Source organism: Lepidochelys kempii, chromosome 1 (assembly GCF_965140265.1).
Source record: "Lepidochelys kempii isolate rLepKem1 chromosome 1, rLepKem1.hap2, whole genome shotgun sequence".
Classification (NCBI taxonomy): domain Eukaryota; kingdom Metazoa; phylum Chordata; order Testudines; family Cheloniidae; genus Lepidochelys; species Lepidochelys kempii.
Window position 1 is genome coordinate 196,358,928 of NC_133256.1, and position 14,832 is coordinate 196,373,759.

At 43.1% G+C, this 14,832-nt stretch overlaps 1 protein-coding gene across 8 annotated transcripts in view; it reads right to left on the reverse strand.

Annotated features, from left to right (window-relative positions):
- The window catches only part of TFG (trafficking from ER to golgi regulator), a 39,546-nt gene that overhangs the window by 18,043 nt on the left and 6,671 nt on the right, over positions 1 to 14,832 (reverse strand). The gene's annotated exons all lie outside the window — the stretch shown is intronic.

Sequence of the window (14,832 nt, forward strand, 5' to 3'; positions counted from 1 at the left end):
TAAATCACTGCTGCGGCACCGCTCTAACTTTGCTAGTGAAGACATTCCAATAGAGGCTCTAGTGATTCACTCCCACCAGTTAGAATTACTACATGTCCATTTCAAATGGCTCAGAACAGTGCTCCGGAACTTCATTAGTTGACACAGGTCTATCATGATTGTTTTCTGGAGCAGAAAATCCTTAATCTCAATAACCAGGGACTGTGTAAACCAAACCCAATTCTGTTTATTGCAAAAACAAAATGTCATAAGTGAAAAAATGAGTCAAGAAGCCAGAATCAGATAGGTGTAAATAATCCAAGAAACTGCAATCTGAGTATCAGAGTGTGAAGCTGATCAACACAGAGTAGCATCATTAACAGAAGGCACTTCAGTGACTTTCAAAAAGCTAAGAATCCAGTACCTGAGGAAATGCATGGTTAACATTCCAGGCATCTCTACAACAAAAGTAGTGGGAAGATTTGAAAGGGTCAAGGCACTTAGAACAGCAGTTCTCAAAATGTGGGTCAGGACCCTAAAGTGGGTCGCAAACCTGTTTTTATGGGATCACCAAGGCCGGCATTAGATTTGCTGGGGCTTGGGCTCTACCCAAGGTGGTGAGGCTCAGGCTTTAGCGCTCCCCGCACTTGGGGTCATGTAGTAATTTTTGTAGTCAAAAGGGGGGGTCACGGTGCAATGAAGTTTGAGAATCCCTGACTTAGAATAACATTTCTGACATCTCTAAACCCAGAAGTTTGGTGTAAAACCTTAGCTCCCAATTATTTATTTCAACATGGAGGATCTGAACATGTCTCCTGTTAAAGACAGATGTTGTGAGTTTGTACCTCTTCATTTGCCTTCACAACTACAAGGATAATCCTAAGCAGATCTCAAACTTTTAGGACAACGTTATGAAATGCTGAGTGCTTTCAACTCTAATAGCCAAAGGATGCAAGGACACAAAACCTCAGATTAAGCCCTTAATGATTATAATCTGCCCCAAGACAATCACGTCAGTAGCTTCTTCCACTCACAGATGAGTCATGAGAGATACTTCTCCCTGTCAGATAACTAATCCAATGCTCACAGCAAGCAATGATATATGTATGATATATGAAACCAAATAAAAAGAGCAGTAACATTTTAAATAGACCTCAGATTATTCAACAAAAACAGTAAAACTTCCAAGATAAGTGTGCATTCCCGGCTTTCTGGAAGGAAGGGAATAACTTGTAATTATAAACTGCTTTTCATCCAAAGATCTGGAAGTGCTTTACAAGTACTTTAAGCCTCAGACGATCTCTGTTTACACATGGGGAAACTGAGGTACTGAGAAACTAAGTGACGTATTCAGGGTTATATTGTAAGAGAAAGCAGGGAACAGAATGCAGTCCTGACTCCTAAATCCCCTGTCCTAATCATGCTTCCTCCCCAAAGAACTCATTTGGAGGCCACGCTAAAAATTCAGATAGCTTTCAGCACAAATACTGGTAATGGCCAACAATTAAGGGTGAAAATAATAACCATCTTAAATTTAATTAACGTTTAGATATATATTCTGAGTAAAGATTGATTGCAGGCTGATAAGCTTGAAAACTGGAAGTTTGACGATTTAAATATTCTAGCTGCGCCATCTTCTTACAAAAAATCATGCTGAAGTATTAACTAGTGTCATAGAATCATAAAAACATAGGGCTGGAAGGAAGGGACCTCGACAGGTGATCAAACCCAGCCCCCTATGCTGAGGCAGGACCAAGAAAGCCATCCCTGATAAATGTTTTTCCAATCTGTTCTTAAAACCCTCCAATGATGGGGTTCCACAACCTCCCTTGGAATCCTACTAGAGAACCTACCATTATAGTTAGAAAGATTTTCCGAATACCTAATCTAAATCTCCTTTGCTGCAGATTAAGCCCATTAAGTTGTGTTCTACTTACAGCATATATGGAGAACAATTGATCACTGTCATCTGTAGAACAGCCCTTAACATACTTGAAAATTTATCAGGTCCCCCCTCAGTCTTCTCTTCTCAAGACTAAACATCCCTAGGTCCATCTTTCCCCATAGGTCAGGTTTTCTATACCTTTTAGCATTTTTGTTGCTCTCCTCTGGACTCTCCGAGTTTATCCACATCCTTCCTAAAGTGTGGTGACCAGAATTGGACACACTACTCCAGCTGGGGCCTCAACCAATGACAGTAGAGTGGGACAATTACGTGCCGTGTCTTACATACAACATTCCTGTTAATACACCCCAGAATATTAGCCATTTCATCACATTGATGACTCATTCACTTTGCGATCAACTTTTACTCCCTGATCCTTTCCAACAGTACAACCTAGACAGATATTCCCCATTTCATAGTTCTGCGTTTTATTTCTTCTTTCCTAAGCATACTACTTTGCACTTGTCTTTACTGAATTTCATCTTGTTGATTTCAGACCAATTCTTCAATTTGTCAAGGTCATTTTGAATTCTAATCCTGTCCTCCAAAGTACTAGCAAGCCATCCCAGCTTGGTGTCATCAACAAACTTTATAAGCACACTCTCCATTCTGTTATCCAAGTCAAACATGAAAACATGAAATAGTACCCGACCCACGACTGACCCCGTAGGACCCCACTAGATATGCACACCCAGTTTGACAGCAAGCCATTGATAATTACTCTAAATAAGTCTTTCAAGCAGTTGGACAGCCATTATAGAATGGATTCTGACTAACGGGGAGGAATTGGTTGCGAATCTGAAGGTGGAAGACAATCTGGTTAGAAGTGATTATGAAATGATAGAGTTCTTGCTTCCAAAGGAAAGGAAGGAGTGCACGCAGCAGAATAAGGACACACTTCACCTTTTTTTTTGAAGTCTGCTTTTTTAAAGTCTGTAAAATCTATTGTTCCACAATTACTTCTAGCCAGATTGCCTTCCACCTTAAGATTCGCAATTCCTCCCTCCTAGTCAGATTCAAGCCTATAGCAATGGCTGTCTCCTTAGTTACTTCTTCCACTTTCTTAAACAAGAAGTTATCCCCACTACATTCTGAGAATTTATTGGAAATTTTATTTTGCCATATGTAACAAAATATAAGATTATGGCCTTTTTAGCTTTCAGATGTGTTACCACTTTCTAAAAAAAAGTGATTGAATATCAGATCGCTTTGTTTTGATATTTTCCCCAAATGGTTAACTTTTTAAAGTTACCCTATATTTTGCCTCCAAAGGCTCTTGTTCTGATTTCCCAGTTCAGGAGCAGCCCCCCCGCATTGCAGTTCCTCCAGCAGCATCAGTTTGGCACCGCCACCACCGGGCAGCAGTGCTTGCTACCGAAGATCTTAATATTCTACCACTGCCCCAAAGACACCAGACCTATTTCTGGAAGGATGTAAGGGACGCTCTATCAGACCCAAAAACACAGCGTGTCACTGGGTATGTCCGGAGGGAACTAGGGGCTACCTTCTGATGTCATGAGAAGATTCACAGCTGGCCATGAGTTCGCAGTCCTAGAAAATATGCAGTAAGTCTCCCTAGAACTGGTCATTTTCCTCTACTCCCATTGTCTGATTATTTGCACGGTGTCCAAGGGCACCACCCTCTATGGCCCTCTCTTCTGATGTGCCCAGGAAGATCCCTGAACGGTCCATTTCTGTATCATCTCCACTTTTCCAAAATCCTTTTTAAAATGTGGGAAGCAGAACGGTAGGTAGGATTCCAACATCTGTCTCACCAATGCTATAGAGAGGTAAAATCACCTCCCTATTCCTAGTCATTACCTCTCCTGATTATTTATCCATTAGCCCTTTTTGCCAAACACTGGGAGCTCACATTCGGTTGCTTGTCCTCTATGAACCCTAAATCTTTTTCAGTCACTGCTTTCCAGGATACAATATCCCATTCTGTAGGTATGGCCTGCATTCCTTGTTCCTAGATATATAACTTTGTATTTGGCTGCAATAAAAAAGCATTGTTTGAATGGGATAGTTTACCCTGCAATCCAGATTGCTCTGTATGACTGCCCTCTCATCATTATTTATCACTCTAGTCTTTAACATGCAAGTTTTATCAGCAATGATTTCACATTTATTCCTACATCATTATGAAAAATATGCCAAGTTGTGCCTACCACCAATCCCTACAGGTCGTCACTAGAAGCAACCCAACTCAATGATATTTCCCCCTTGACAATTACATTTTTATCTCTGTCAGCCAGTTCTTAATCTATTTGACATGTGCTTTAATATTATATATAGTAAATTTTTAATCATACTGTTGTGTGACAGTTGTGTGTTTCACTGATAAAGGTCATCTCAAAGAATAAAATCAGGTTTCTTTGACCAGACTTATATTCCATAAAACCATGCGGACTACCATTAATCGTATCCTTTGATTCTTTATCAGCTGAATCCCAGATCAGTTTTTCCATTATTTTGCCCAACGCTGAGCTCAGGCTAGCCACCCTATAGTTACCTGGGTCATCCTGCTTGCCCCTTCTTAATACTGGTATAACATTAGCACTCTTCCAGTCTTCTTCAATTTCTACAGTATTACAAGATTTATTAAAAATTATCAGCAGGCCAGAGATGATCTCAGCAAACTCTTTTAGTACTCTAATGGGTACATGTTATCCAGGCCTAGTGATTTAACAATGTTTATCACTAGTAGATATTATCTAACATCCTCCTAAATTACTATTGGACTGGAAAGTATATCATCCTTATTAATATGAGTATATCATCCTGTTTCTTTCCAAATTCAGAACAAAAATATTTATCAATACTACTTCTTTTTCTGCAAATAATTTTACCCTCTATCTAGTAACGGACCTATACAATAGCCAGAATTTCTTTGGTCCTAGTATACTTAAACACCTCTCTATTGTCCTTAGTTCTGCCAAGCATGGCTTGTCCCTTAATGTCTTTAGCTTCCCTTATTAACCTTCTCCACTTCATAAATTCTAATTTATACGGATTGCTATTTCCAATTTCTGCCTTAACTTCACCACTGAATCTAGATGGGATTTTTGCCAAAGTTATACTCTTTCTTGTGAAATTGTGGAATTTTGCCCATCTAATAAACTCTTGTTTAAAAACACCCAGTTTTCATTCACATTTTTCTATCTAAATTTTTCCTCCCAGTCAATTTCTCTCATAATTTTCCTCATCTTTGGGAAATTAGCCTTTTTGAGGTACCAAGTTTATCTGTTACTGATTGGGACTGTCATCTGCCCATACTGAATGTGATCAGGTCACGATCACTGTACCCACCAACTTCCACTTATCTATCATGAGGCGGCAACTCTATTTTGGAGATGTTGGGTACAATACTTTTTGTGTTAGACAACCATCTATAATTTTTAGAAATTCATGTTTTACTGCTGACTTCATGAGATCTCCACCATATGCCTCTGTTACAGGCTATACTGGTCATTTAAGCACAGAGAGGGCCAGAGAACCCTGTTTCAGGAAGGCCGGAACAAAAAAAAAAAAGAAGCCTAGAAGTGGCCAAACACAGAGCAAGAAAAAGGAAGCGATCCCAAGGGGATTAACATGTAGGGAAAATCCAGGCTCTCTTTAAGGGCCTGGGACAAGCAGCCCTACAGTGTAGGGTGCAGCAGGGCTTCTGTCTCTCTCAGCCAACTGAGATGAACAGGGAAGGAGGGCTGAGGACTCCTGATCCCAGATGAGAGAGATCCCAGTCCTTTAGTCTGGCCCCAAAAAGAGAGAGATAAACTCCTGATCCAAGGAATGAACTCTAACCCAGTCAAAGAAAGGAGAAACTGTTTAATTAGCTAACCCAATCCAGGAGTGCAATGGATTCCTGATCCAAGGAGGAAAAGCATTTTTCTCCTAAACATGCTCTGAGATAGAGCTGTGGATTCCTGAGGCAAGGGGGAAGAGGCTACTTTAGTTGTACCCAGCTCCCAGAGGAGGGTAATACGCTACTATACTAACAGCAGGGATCTGAAATGTACACCACCCGGGGCGAAGGGCTGTAGACTCCTGGTTCCTGGAAAACAACTAATAGAGTTATTACCTGGCTAAGAAATCTACCTGAATACTCACACCAACCCCAGAGGGCCCTGAATGAAAAAGGTTGAGAGGGAAACTGAGGCAGGGCACCACTTCAGGCCATGTGGGGCATGCTGAAGGAGACCACTGTACTACAGTATCCCAAGCTGAAGTCCCCCCATTACAGCGCAATTTTACTTTCCCTCCATTAGGGCAGATACTTGAGTAGTAACTCACTCTGTTCTCTGGTTTGACTCAGTCATCTGTAACTTGACCCCCACTGGTATCCCCTCCTGGGCTTTGTTTGTTAGCACACTGATCCATATGAATGCAACATCATATGGTTCTGGGTTATCAGTAACTAGCAACCCATGTGTCAAGGTTTCTTCCCCACTCTGAACTCTAGGGTACAGATGTGGGGACCTGCATGAAAAACCCCCTAAGCTTATTTTGACCAGCTTAGGTTAAAACTTCCCCAAGGTACAAACTATTTTACCTTTTGTCCCTGGACTTTATTGCTGCCACCACCAAGCGTCTAACAAAATATAACCGGGAAAGAGCCCGCTTGGAAACATCTTTACCCACAAAATCCCCCCACGCCCTACACCCCCTTTCCTGGGGAAGGCTTGATAAAAATCATCACCAATTTGCATTGGTGAACACAGACCCAAACCCTTGGATCTTAAGAACAAGGAAAAAGCAATCAGGTTCTTAAAAGAAAAATTTTAATTGAAGAAAAAGTAAAAGAATCACCTCTGTAAAATCAGGATGGTAAATACCTTACAGGGTAATCAGATTCAAAACAGAGAATCCCTCTAAGCTAAACCTTAAGTTACAAAAAGGCATAAAAACAGGAATCTACATTCCATTCAGCACAACTTATTTTATCAGCCATTTAAACAAAACAGAACCTAACGCATATCCAACTAGACTGCTTATTAACCCTTTACAGGAGTTCTGACCTGCATTCCTGCTCTGGTCCCGGCAAAAGACACACACAGACAGAGAGAACCCTTTGTTCCCCCCCACGCTCTCCAGCTTTGAAAGTATCTTGTCTCCTCATTGGTCATTTTGGTCAGGTGCCAGCGAGGTTATCTTTAGCTTCTTAACCCTTTACAGGTGAAAGGGTTTTTCCTCTGGCCAGGAGGGATTTAAAGGTGGTTAGCCTTCCCTTTATATTTATGACACCATGTTATTTTGCAAACACAAAATAATAAAATGAAAAACTCACCCACACAGCTGGCTGCAGCAAGTTGGGCATAGCTCCCCGCTCCAGGCTTCATGACCTAGCACACAGGGTCACAGCATTACTCACTCAAATTTGGCCCAGTTGTCCCTCTGTCATGGCAGAGGGGCAACCGGCCCAAACCGGAGTGGTGCTGCAACCCCATGTGGAAGGTGATGCCCAGAGCAGGAAGCCTGGCCCAGACCCTCAGGACAAGAGTCACCTCTGCCGAATGAGCGCAGGGGGCTTGCTCGGCAATCCCGCATCCCTCACAGTGGCAGGACCCCAACCCTTCCCACACCCACAGGGATAAAATGCATAAAACAAAACACTAAATTCACAAAAAATAAAGTGAAAAATTATTAAAAATTCCTATCAATTTTAAAACAGGAAATGGTGTCTTTAAGAGCAACAGCCCAGTATTTATTAATCAGGAAGTGGGAAGGGCTATTATGATTCATTAATTGGGGAGCGTGGGAGAAGAGTTTATTAGTGGCTGAGAGAAGAAAAGCCTTTTCCCATGAGCAAAGCAGGATGTGCTGTTATCCATTTTTACTTGGGTTCCCTTCCCATCCCCCTTTTTTTTTTGTAGTTTGTGGCCATGACAGTATGTATAAATCCTGAAGGATCTCTGACCCCCACCCCACTAAATCAAGGTGGCACAATTACTGTCCCTGTTGGTTCAACATCTCAAAAAGGGATTATAAAATTTAGGAAGTGTATACCGTGGAGAAAAAAAAAACAAAACAGAAGACTTTTCAAAATGGAATTTACATGTTAAAGTATTTCCCCTAAATATAATATCCCCACCTTCACTTAGACCCCTTTACAAATGGTTCTAGCCTAAATTAAGAACAACTCTTTTATTGCATGGTGCTGTTATCACATTATTGGAAACTGCAATTATCTTCAGAGGAGTAATTTAGCAACATAAACATCTCCACAACTAATTCACTGGCAAAAGGTACCTGCGAGTAAGGGTTCATCTCAAAACACAATATTAAAAGTAAGTTTACAATCAATCCTGCACTCAAGAACAGTGCTATCCAGTTGGTTACCTCCGCTCCCTCCCAAATACACAGGATTTCTTCGATATTGAAGTGTCAGATTCATTTTTGAGGCTATATTTGTTGAGCATCAATCTATGAGATTTTTCTGTGGATACATTAAGATATACTGACAGGTTTCAGAGGAACAGCCGTGTTAGTCTGTATTCGCAAAAAGAAAAGGAGGACTTGTGGCACCTTAGAGACTAACCAATTTATTTGAGCATGAGCTTTCGTGAGCTACAGCTCACTTCATCAGATGTTTACCGTGGAAACTGCAGCAGACTTTATATACACACAGAAATCATGAAACAATACCTCCTCCCACCCCACTGTCCTGCTGGTAATAGCTTATCTAAAGTGATCAACAGGTGGGCCATTTCCAGCACAAATCCAGGTTTTCTCACCCTCCACCCCCCCACACAAATTCACTCTCCTGCTGGTGCTAGCCCATCCAAAGTGACAACTCTTTACATAATCAAGTCGGGCTATTTCCTGCATAGATCAAGGTTTTCTCACATCCCCCCCACCCCCATACACACACAAACTCACTCTCCTGCTGGTAATAGCTCATCTAAACTGACCATTCTCCAGGTTTAAATCCAAGTTAAACCAGAACATCTGGGGGGGGGGGGGTAGGAAAAAACAAGAGGAAACAGGCTACCTTGCATAATGACTTAGCCACTCCCAGTCTCTATTTAAGCCTAAATTAATAGTATCCAATTTGCAAATGAATTCCAATTCAGCAGTTTCTCGCTGGAGTCTGGATTTGAAGTTTTTTTGTTTTAAGATAGCGACCTTCATGTCTGTGATTGCGTGACCAGAGAGATTGAAGTGTTCTCCGACTGGTTTATGAATGTTATAATTCTTGACATCTGATTTGTGTCCATTTATTCTTTTACGTAGAGACTGTCCAGTTTGACCAATGTACATGGCAGAGGGGCATTGCTGGCACATGATGGCATAGATCACATTGGTGGATGTGCAGGTGAACGAGCCTCTGATAGTGTGGCTGATGTTATTAGGCCCTGTGATGGTGTCCCCTGAATAGATATGTGGGCACAATTGGCAACGGGCTTTGTTGCAAGGATAAGTTCCTGGGTTAGTGGTTCTGTTGTGTGGTATGTGGTTGTTGGTGAGTATTTGCTTCAGGTTGCGGGGCTGTCTGTAGGCAAGGACTGGCCTGTCTCCCAAGACTTGTGAGAGTGTTGGGTCATCCTTTAGGATAGGTTGTAGATCCTTAATAATGCGTTGGAGGGGTTTTAGTTGGGGGCTGAAGGTGACGGCTAGTGGCGTTCTGTTATTTTCTTTGTTAGGCCTGTCCTGTAGTAGGTAACTTCTGGGAACTCTTCTGGCTCTATCAATCTGTTTCTTTACTTCTGCAGGTGGGTATTGTAGTTGTAAGAAAGCTTGACAGAGATCTTGTAGGTGTTTGTCTCTGTCTGAGGGGTTGGAGCAAATGCGGTTGTATCGCAGAGCTTGGCTGTAGACGATGGATCGTGTGGTGTGGTCAGGGTGAAAGCTGGAGGCATGCAGGTAGGAATAGCGGTCAGTAGGTTTACGGTATAGGGTGGTGTTTATGTGGCCATTGTTTATTAGCACTGTAGTGTCCAGGAAGTGGATCTCTTGTGTGGACTGGACCAGGCTGAGGTTGGTGGTGGGATGGAAATTGTTGAAATCATGGTGGAATTCCTCAAGGGCTTCTTTTCCATGGGTCCAGATGATGAAGATGTCATCAATATAGCGCAAGTAGAGTAGGGGCTTTAGGGGACGAGAGCTGAGGAAGTGTTGTTCTAAATCAGCCATAAAAATGTTGGCATACTGTGGGGCCATGCGGGTACCCATAGCAGTGCCGCTGATCTGAAGGTATACATTGTCCCCAAATGTGAAATAGTTATGGGTAAGGACAAAGTCACAAAGTTCAGCCACCAGGTTAGCCGTGACATTATCGGGGATAGTGTTCTTGACGGCTTGTAGTCCATCTTTGTGTGGAATGTTGGTGTAGAGGGCTTCTACATCCATAGTAGCCAGGATGGTGTTATCAGGAAGATCACCGATGGATTGAAGTTTCCTCAGGAAGTCAGTGGTGTCTCGAAGGTAGCTGGGAGTGCTGGTAGCGTAGGGCCTGAGGAGGGAGTCTACATAGCCAGACAATCCTGCTGTCAGGGTGCCAATGCCTGAGATGATGGGGCGCCCAGGATTTCCAGGTTTATGGATCTTGGGTAGTAGATAGAATATCCCAGGTCGGGGTTCCAGGGGTGTGTCTGTGCGGATTTGATCTTGTGCTTTTTCAGGAAGTTTCTTGAGCAAATGCTGTAGTTGCTTTTGGTAACTCTCAGTGGGATCATAGGGTAATGGCTTGTAGAAACTCGTGTTGGAGAGCTGCCGAGCAGCCTCTTGTTCATATTCCGACCTATTCATGATGACAACAGCACCTCCTTTGTCAGCCTTTTTGATTATGATGTCAGAGTTGTTTCTGAGGCTGTGGATGGCATTGCGTTCCGCATGGCTGAGGTTATGGGGCAAGTGATGCTGCTTTTCCACAATTTCAGCCCGTGCACGTCGGCGGAAGCACTCTATGTAGAAGTCCAGTCTGCTGTTTCGACCTTCAGGAGGAGTCCATCTAGAATCCCTCTTTCTGTAGTGTTGGCAGGGAGACCTCTGTGGATTAGTATGTTGTTCAGAGGTATTTTGGAAATATTCCTTGAGACGGAGACGTCGAAAATAGGATTCTAGGTCACCACAGAACTGTATCATGTTCGTGGGGGTGGAGGGGCAGAAGGAGAGTCCCCGAGATAGAACAGCTGCTTCTGCTGGGCTGAGAGTATAGTTGGATAGGTTAACAATATTGCTAGGTGGGGTGAGGGAACCATTGCTGTGGCCCCTTGTAGCATGTAGTAGTTTAGAAAGTTTAGTGTCTTTTTTCTTTTGTAGAGAAGCAAAGTGTGCGTTGTAAATGGCTTGTCTAGTTTTAGTAAAATCCAGCCACGAGGAAGTTTGTGTGGAAGGTTGGTTCTTTATGAGAGTATCCATTTTTGAGAGCTCATTCTTAATCTTTCCCTGTTTGCTGTAGAGGATCTTGATCAGGTGATTCCGCAGTTTCTTTGAGAGCGTGAGGCACAAGCTGTCAGCATAGTCTGTGTGGTATGTAGATTGTAATGGATTTTTGACCTTCAGTCCTTTTCCAAAAGGACTTTTCCAAAAGGACTGAAGGTCAAAAATCCATTACAATCTACATACCACACAGACTATGCTGACAGCTTGTGCCTCACGCTCTCAAAGAAACTGCGGAATCACCTGATCAAGATCCTCTACAGCAAACAGGGAAAGATTAAGAATGAGCTCTCAAAAATGGATACTCTCATAAAGAACCAACCTTCCACACAAACTTCCTCGTGGCTGGATTTTACTAAAACTAGACAAGCCATTTACAACGCACACTTTGCTTCTCTACAAAAGAAAAAAGACACTAAACTTTCTAAACTACTACATGCTACAAGGGGCCACAGCAATGGTTCCCTCACCCCACCTAGCAATATTGTTAACCTATCCAACTATACTCTCAGCCCAGCAGAAGCAGCTGTTCTATCTCGGGGACTCTCCTTCTGCCCCTCCACCCCCACGAACATGATACAGTTCTGTGGTGACCTAGAATCCTATTTTCGACGTCTCCGTCTCAAGGAATATTTCCAAAATACCTCTGAACAACATACTAATCCACAGAGGTCTCCCTGCCAACACTACAGAAAGAGGGATTCTAGATGGACTCCTCCTGAAGGTCGAAACAGCAGACTGGACTTCTACATAGAGTGCTTCCGCCGACGTGCACGGGCTGAAATTGTGGAAAAGCAGCATCACTTGCCCCATAACCTCAGCCATGCGGAACGCAATGCCATCCACAGCCTCAGAAACAACTCTGACATCATAATCAAAAAGGCTGACAAAGGAGGTGCTGTTGTCATCATGAATAGGTCGGAATATGAACAAGAGGCTGCTCGGCAGCTCTCCAACACGAGTTTCTACAAGCCATTACCCTATGATCCCACTGAGAGTTACCAAAAGCAACTACAGCATTTGCTCAAGAAACTTCCTGAAAAAGCACAAGATCAAATCCGCACAGACACACCCCTGGAACCCCGACCTGGGATATTCTATCTACTACCCAAGATCCATAAACCTGGAAATCCTGGGCGCCCCATCATCTCAGGCATTGGCACCCTGACAGCAGGATTGTCTGGCTATGTAGACTCCCTCCTCAGGCCCTACGCTACCAGCACTCCCAGCTACCTTCGAGACACCACTGACTTCCTGAGGAAACTTCAATCCATCGGTGATCTTCCTGATAACACCATCCTGGCTACTATGGATGTAGAAGCCCTCTACACCAACATTCCACACAAAGATGGACTACAAGCCGTCAAGAACACTATCCCCGATAATGTCACGGCTAACCTGGTGGCTGAACTTTGTGACTTTGTCCTTACCCATAACTATTTCACATTTGGGGACAATGTATACCTTCAGATCAGCGGCACTGCTATGGGTACCCGCATGGCCCCACAGTATGCCAACATTTTTATGGCTGATTTAGAACAACGCTTCCTCAGCTCTCGTCCCCTAAAGCCCCTACTCTACTTGCGCTATATTGATGACATCTTCATCATCTGGACCCATGGAAAAGAAGCCCTTGAGGAATTCCACCATGATTTCAACAATTTCCATCCCACCACCAACCTCAGCCTGGTCCAGTCCACACAAGAGATCCACTTCCTGGACACTACAGTGCTAATAAACAATGGCCACATAAACACCACCCTATACCGTAAACCTACTGACCGCTATTCCTACCTGCATGCCTCCAGCTTTCACCCTGACCACACCACACGATCCATCGTCTACAGCCAAGCTCTGCGATACAACCGCATTTGCTCCAACCCCTCAGACAGAGACAAACACCTACAAGATCTCTGTCAAGCTTTCTTACAACTACAATACCCACCTGCAGAAGTAAAGAAACAGATTGATAGAGCCAGAAGAGTTCCCAGAAGTTACCTACTACAGGACAGGCCTAACAAAGAAAATAACAGAACGCCACTAGCCGTCACCTTCAGCCCCCAACTAAAACCCCTCCAACGCATTATTAAGGATCTACAACCTATCCTAAAGGATGACCCAACACTCTCACAAGTCTTGGGAGACAGGCCAGTCCTTGCCTACAGACAGCCCCGCAACCTGAAGCAAATACTCACCAACAACCACATACCACACAACAGAACCACTAACCCAGGAACTTATCCTTGCAACAAAGCCCGTTGCCAATTGTGCCCACATATCTATTCAGGGGACACCATCACAGGGCCTAATAACATCAGCCACACTATCAGAGGCTCGTTCACCTGCACATCCACCAATGTGATCTATGCCATCATGTGCCAGCAATGCCCCTCTGCCATGTACATTGGTCAAACTGGACAGTCTCTACGTAAAAGAATAAATGGACACAAATCAGATGTCAAGAATTATAACATTCATAAACCAGTCGGAGAACACTTCAATCTCTCTGGTCACGCAATCACAGACATGAAGGTCGCTATCTTAAAACAAAAAAACTTCAAATCCAGACTCCAGCGAGAAACTGCTGAATTGGAATTCATTTGCAAATTGGATACTATTAATTTAGGCTTAAATAGAGACTGGGAGTGGCTAAGTCATTATGCAAGGTAGCCTGTTTCCTCTTGTTTTTTCCTACCCCCCCCCCCCAGATGTTCTGGTTTAACTTGGATTTAAACCTGGAGAATGGTCAGTTTAGATGAGCTATTACCAGCAGGAGAGTGAGTTTGTGTGTGTATGGGGGTGGGGGGGATGTGAGAAAACCTTGATCTATGCAGGAAATAGCCCGACTTGATTATGTAAAGAGTTGTCACTTTGGATGGGCTAGCACCAGCAGGAGAGTGAATTTGTGTGGGGGGGTGGAGGGTGAGAAAACCTGGATTTGTGCTGGAAATGGCCCACCTGTTGATCACTTTAGATAAGCTATTACCAGCAGGACAGTGGGGTGGGAGGAGGTATTGTTTCATGATTTCTGTGTGTATATAAAGTCTGCTGCAGTTTCCACGGTAAACATCTGATGAAGTGAGCTGTAGCTCACGAAAGCTCATGCTCAAATAAATTGGTTAGTCTCTAAGGTGCCACAAGTCCTCCTTTTCTTATTAAGATATACTGTAATTGTGTAACCTCTTTTCCCATGGAATCCAACCACCATGTTCAATGGTTCAATCACTGCTGATGAGGAAGCACTTAGGAAGAAATGAATTCCTCTTAAGTTTTTCCTCTGGAATTGTCAAGAGGATTTCCTTGTGTTTTATAGGACGTGGCCCCTCTTCCTGTGGGGAATTCATGTTTAGCTAATTCTCCAGAATTCTAATATATAAAAGGTGTTTGCATGGTGACCAAGGTAGAAGATGCCATTTTCAAAACTGTTGAAACTGTTTTTGAAGGGCCATAAGGTTTTCTTCCAACAAAAGGCAGCTGCCACAGAGAAATCAAAAGTGATCCCTACACAAAAGACCAGACTGAGTTAA